Genomic DNA, 6,211 nt, shown 5'->3' with positions numbered 1-6,211 from the left:
AGGTTCTCCAGGTTCTCCAGGTTCTCCAGTTTCCTCCAATCACAATTTCATCATAATGTTTCATATTTGTTGGTTATTTTCTCTCTGTGTCACTGAAAGTTCTTGTCATTAGATATTTTAGAACAAAGTGTTAATAATATAAAGTAAAGATTGTTAACAGCATGCCCTGTTTGTAATTCGTTCTCTTTAAAATGCTTCACTTTGACTGTGACATCACTTCCTGTGGGTTCTTTAAATATTGCCTGTAGCCTGCATTTTCAATGCAAAATTATAATTATTATTATAATTTTAATCATGGTGTTCATCAATATTTAGGAACTCCTTTCTCCATGTGTTACAGAACCAGGGACTCGGATACGGATAGGGCTGGATCAGATAGGGAGAGGGCTGGATTAGATACATATAGGGTCGGGTCAGATACAGAGAGGGTCGTGTCAGATACGGACAGGGTTGGGTCAGATACGGACAGGGTTGGGTCAGATACGGACAGGGTTGGGTCAGATACGGACAGGGTTGGGTCAGATACGGACAGGGTTGGGTCAGATACGGACAGGGTTGGGTTAGATACGGAGAGGGTCGTGTCAGATACGGACAGGGTTGGGTCAGATACGGAGAGGGTCGTGTCAGATACGGACAGGGTTGGGTCAGATACAGAGAGGGTCGTGTCAGATACGGACAGGGTTGGGTCAGATACGGACAGGGTTGGGTCAGATACGGACAGGGTTGGGTCAGATACGGAGAGGGTCGTGTCAGATACGGACAGGGTTGGGTTAGATACGGAGAGGGTCGTGTCAGATACGGACAGGGTTGGGTCAGATACGGAGAGGGTCGTGTCAGATACGGACAGGGTTGGGTCAGATACGGAGAGGGTCGTGTCAGATACGGACAGGGTTGGATCAGATACGGACAGGGTTGGGTTAGATACGGACAGGGTTGGGTTAGATACGGAGAGGGTCGTGTCAGATACGGACAGGGTTGGGTCAGATACGGACAGGGTTGGGTTAGATACGGAGAGGGTCGTGTCAGATACGGACAGGGTTGGGTCAGATACGGAGAGGGTCGTGTCAGATACGGACAGGGTTGGGTTAGATACGGACAGGGTTGGATCAGATACGGACAGGGTTGGATCAGATACGGACAGGGTTGGGTCAGATACGGACAGGGTTGGGTCAGATACGGAGAGGGTTGGGTCAGATACGGACAGGGTTGGGTCCTCAAAATAGTCCTTATATGTTCCTCTCAGCCATTAGAACAACACTGTATTTCAACGGTGAAGAACAATAAAATCTTGTTGGAGAAATAAGTTCTGATATATGATGAAAGCAGAGGTTCCCTGGTGGTCTAGTGGTTAGGATGCGGCGCTCTCACCGCTGCGGCCCGGGTTCAATCCCCGGTCAGGGAACCGACCCCTGCCATTAGGGTTGTACAAGCCTTAGTGCCGGTCCCAAGCCCTGATAAATGGGGAGGGTTGCGTTAGGAAGGGCATCCAGTGTAAAAACATGTGCCAAATCAAACATGCGGATGGTCCGCTGTGGCGCCCCCTAATGGGAGAAGCCGAAAGAAAGTTCTTTATATGATGAAAGCAAAACAAACTTTAGAGCTCCATCTTTACTCAAGGCCAGAACTAAAAAAACTGAAGAAATGTATCGCTCTGAAAATACTTTGCGGTTTTATACGAGCTTGTTACTGCTCACTGTTCTTCCTCGTCTGAATGGCAGTGTGCATCGCTCCTCTCTCCTTTTTTTACTTTCTTTTGTTACAGAATAGACAGATTAGGTATGTTAGTGTTTTATACATACAAAACGACAGAATTGGAGACAAAGAAAAAAACAGCAAAAGCCGAATGTCAGATCTTTATTCACTAATCAGCGATAAGTTTTTTTAAAGCATATCTGCCAAGTCAGAAAAAAACCAGCAGACAGCCTTCAAGTCCATGAAAAGGGAAGAAAAATGAGTGCTATCGCTCTCTCCGGAAGAGCAGAGGAAGCTAAAACGGATAAAAAAGTGCCAATTGCAGCAAAAGTAGCAGGAACAAAAGAAATACAATCCTGTAGAGCTCTGAAACTGTAGAGCTCAGGAAGCTCATCTTACTGAAACTCGACTGCAGCTCGGCCCGAGCTTTCACACTGACACGTCCTCGGAAACACCAGAGGTGAAGTGCAGTGTGTGCTTGTGTGCTTGTGTGTGTGTGTGTGTGTGTGTGTGTGTGTGTGTGTGTGTTCATGGAAGTTGCAAGAAAAGCACAATAAAGGATGTTCATGCATTTGCAGGTTCAGGTTTCACACAAGAGCAGTCTAAGAATGAAATAAGGATCGCTGTAGGATGAGGAGAACTGGACGTTGTGGAACTCAGATGGAGCTCCTGGCTCTTGTTAGTAATTTTCCTCTCTGCTGTCGTGTTATGTAGACTGTAATAATGCAGCAGAACGACTCCGGGTGCTTTTTACGAGTCTCTAAGCACTTCACTGTGGTTGAAAAGTTATTATGCTTTATTGATCCTGAGCTCGGAAATGTTTCTTGCGGAATGACGATCTGCTGACTGCTCGGGTTCAGCTCCATGAGTTTCTGACACAGAAGTCTTCTTCCTTTATTTCTGTCCAGTGCACCCTGATCCACTTCCCTTTGTTTCTCAGGATGAGTGAAGTTCTTTAGATCGCTGTGGATTTCAGGAGAACAGGGTTTACAGTAGTGCAGGACGTTAACTAAAGCAACAGTGCCGAAGGCTGTGTCAATATTCCATATTTATGAGTTAACAAATGTTTCCTGCTGTGATGTTCAAACTCCAGAACATTTAAGAGTTCAGAGTAGAGTTTTGAAAATCAGTAAAGTGAAACAGCATTTACTGTTTTCTACTGCTCGCTCTGGTGCGGCTCTAAAAACACCTCTTTCACCGTCCTCCAGCAAGTGATGATTGTGAGAGTATTCTTGAAGGTTCTATATCCTTCCTCCACTGAGAGCCTGTTCATCAACAGGTATACAAGGTGGTATGAAGAAGTTTGGAGACTACTGGTGTAACTGGTGCTGTTCTAAACCACCATGCATTTCCAGGTCTGCGATTTCATCGCAGACAGCGAGTTAGAGCGAAGAGCAAATGTGAAATTCTGTGTGAAACTGGGCAAATCTGCCACAGAGACATTTGACGTGACGTACGTCTGACATACGGCGACGCTGCGATGAACCATTTGAGATGTTTTGAGCAGCACATGTGCTTCAAGAGCGGAAGAACATCACTGAACCCTGGTTTAAGATATTGAATGAGATATACAGATGTTTCATAGGTTGAGGTTGCCTCACCTGGATTATTTATGGTTTCCTACAATGTTCTCATTCCAGCCCCTACACCCACGTGGTTCTTATTTTAATTTTAAGAGTTTTTTCCTCACCTCTGTCTCCTCTGGTTCTCTCGGTGAAGATCTAAATGTGTATCACACCCCAGTCTTCTGTTACTGAACCTATAAACCAGCCTGAGTCTGCCTGGGTGTTGTGATGTGTCTCAGAGATGCTCCACCTCATTGCAAGCCGTGTTCTTTCATCCTGACTGAAAGATAAAATAAAAGACACATAATAAAAAGTCTTTTCTTACCAAAGGTTAAAGATCTGAAAGGAAATGTTTGACCGGAGCCATGGCCGTCAGCTCGTCTCCCGGCACCGCTGAGGTTACGCTGAAATTATACATGTATTCAGTGACATTTAGGAGAAAAGGAAGATGTTATTAGCAGGTGAGGAGAGTGCTCCATCGATGAAACATGTCTCTCTCATCCTGCTTTTCATCAGGACACTGAATGTCATCGAGGACATCATCAGGTCCTTGAGTACCTGTGGAATTCAGGAGATGAGACATGGAGTAAAAGGAGAAGTGGCACGATAGATGACTGCTTTCCCAGTTTTTATTAAAAAATGTATTACTTCCCAGGGAGACACCCAAGTATTTAAAACCACCTCTTTTCCACACCAGGCCTCCTGGGAGTGTTGGCTCTTTCCCCAGTTTACTTTTGCTGATGATAAAAACTCAAAGTCTCTTAAAACATTCCCATCTTCCTGGTCATCTGCATACACTGAGAGTGGATCTTCACTAGAGTGAAGCATTAGAGTGTGGAATATTAAAATCAGAAAGACGATTTCTTAGATTTATTAAAAGAGGTTTAATAGTGGTTAATGTTTCCAAGATGGCGGCGCGGCAGTAGCTCGCAGCGGCCGCTCCAGACCCAAACTAGTGCTACTTTTACTTTGTAGCCCACCTTACGCAACATATGGACATCGGAGCAACTGGTGTCCCTGTGTACCACCGCCAAACACTCAAGGGATTTAGAAATAACCCCAACAACGCGACCTCTGCATGCACCGAGAACCAGGCCTCCAGGCCTCAGCGTTGCCTGCGGCGAACAGACAGAGGAGGGGGAATCAAAAGCGCTGCACGAGGAAGCAGAAGCGTGGAAAGCGCTCAGCGTACTCTACGGGACCATTAGCGAACACACACCCTGACGGATTGTTTACTGTCGCCGGAGATTTCAACCATGCAAATCTCAGGACTGTGCTTTATTAATTTCATTAGAATTTGGACTTTACAACCAGAGGAGAAAACACGCTGGATGTTGTTTACACAAACATCCGGGGTACATACCGGGCGAAGCCCCGCCCCCACCTCGGGTACTCAGACCACATCTTTGTTATGCTGATCCCAGCATACAGACCACTCAGCAGGCGTTCAAGACCAGCTCGAAAGCAGGTGAGAACCTGGCCAGCAGGATCCATGTCTGCTCTCCAGAAGTGCTTTGAATGCACTGACTGGGACATGTTCAGGGAAGCTGCAACCAACGGCAATTTTATCAACTTAGAGGAGTACACGTCAACAGTGACCAGCTACATCGGCAAGTGCATTAATGACGTGACCATCTCCAAGACATCACTACACGCTCCAACCAGAAGCCGTGGATGACCGCCAAGGTGCGTATGCTTCTAAAAACAAGAGACTCCGCCTTCAGAGCAGGGAACAAGACGGCCTTAAAAACAGCGAGGGCCAAACTGACCCATGCCATCAGAGAGGGAAAGTGCGCAGGTGATCACAAACTACAAGACGATGTTACCTGCCTGTGACCATGACGCTGTCCTCCCAGATGCGCTGAACGACTTTTTGGCCCGGTTTGAGTTGCAGAACAACATGGTGGTGAGGAAGACCATCCCTCCTCCCAGTGACCAGGTGCTCTGTCTAACCACAGCTGCAGTGAGGAAAACTCTATGCAGAGTTAACCCACGGAAGTCTGCTGGACCAGACAACATTCCTGGCAGAGTGCTCAGGGAATGTGCACAACAGCTAGCGGATGTCCTCACTGACATCTTCAACATTTCCCTGAGCAGCAACGTTGTTCCCAAGTGCCTCAAGACGACGACCATCATTCCCGTGCCGAAGAAGTCTACAGTCGCCTGCCTCAATTACTATCGTCCCGTTGTGCTCACACCCATCATGATGAAGTGCTTCGAGAGGCTTGTCGTGAGGCACATAAAGACCCAGCTTCCACCCGGACTGGACCCCATGCAGTTCGCAAATTGTCTAAACCGCTCTACGGACGATGCCATATCCACAATCCTTCAGCTGGCCCTCACCCTAGACAACAAGGACTCTTATGTACGGAAGCTGTTCATAGACTTCAGCTCAGCATTCAACACGATCATCCCTCAACACCGGATTAAGAAGCTGAACCTACTGGGCTTGAACACTTCCCTCTGTAACTGGATCCTGGACTTCCTGACTGGGAGACCTCAGTCAGTCCGGATTGGAAACAACATCTCCAGCACCACCACACTGAGCACTAGGGCACCTCAAGGCTGTGTGCTCAGTCCACTCGGATCGCATGACCCTACAGAAGATAGTGAGGACAGCTGAGAAGATCATTGGAGTCTCTCTCACCTCTATCATGGACATTTACACCACACACTGCATCCGCAAAGCCAACAGCATTGTGGACGACCACATACACCCGTCACACACAAACACACACACACACACACACCCGTCACACACACACAAACACACACACACACACACCCGTCACACACACACACACACACACACACACACACACACACACCCATCTCACACACACTCTTCACCCTCCTGCCATCAGGGAAGCGATTCCGAAGCATTTGGGCCTCACATCGAGACTGTGTAACAGTTTCTTCCCTCAAGCCATCAGGCTTCTCAACAAAGAACTGAA

General features: G+C 47.2%; 1 long non-coding RNA gene across 1 annotated transcript in view; it reads right to left on the bottom strand.

The window, feature by feature from the left end:
• Positions 1 to 1,129: 1,129 nt before the first annotated feature.
• LOC310736392 overlaps positions 1,130 to 6,211 on the bottom strand; it is a 14,805-nt gene continuing 9,723 nt past the window's right edge. The window contains exons 2-3 of the long non-coding RNA XR_014536535.1: positions 3,383 to 3,537; positions 1,130 to 2,655 (exon numbers count right to left, since the gene is read on the bottom strand). This is a non-coding gene — a long non-coding RNA (uncharacterized lncRNA). The remainder of the gene's footprint in view (positions 2,656 to 3,382; positions 3,538 to 6,211) is intronic.

The sequence above is a fragment of the Silurus aristotelis genome (genome assembly GCF_946808225.1).
Source record: "Silurus aristotelis genome assembly, chromosome: 14".
NCBI lineage: Eukaryota > Metazoa > Chordata > Actinopteri > Siluriformes > Siluridae > Silurus > Silurus aristotelis.
Note: the sequence above shows the minus strand (reverse complement) of the source record. Positions and strands in the feature narration are given on the sequence as shown.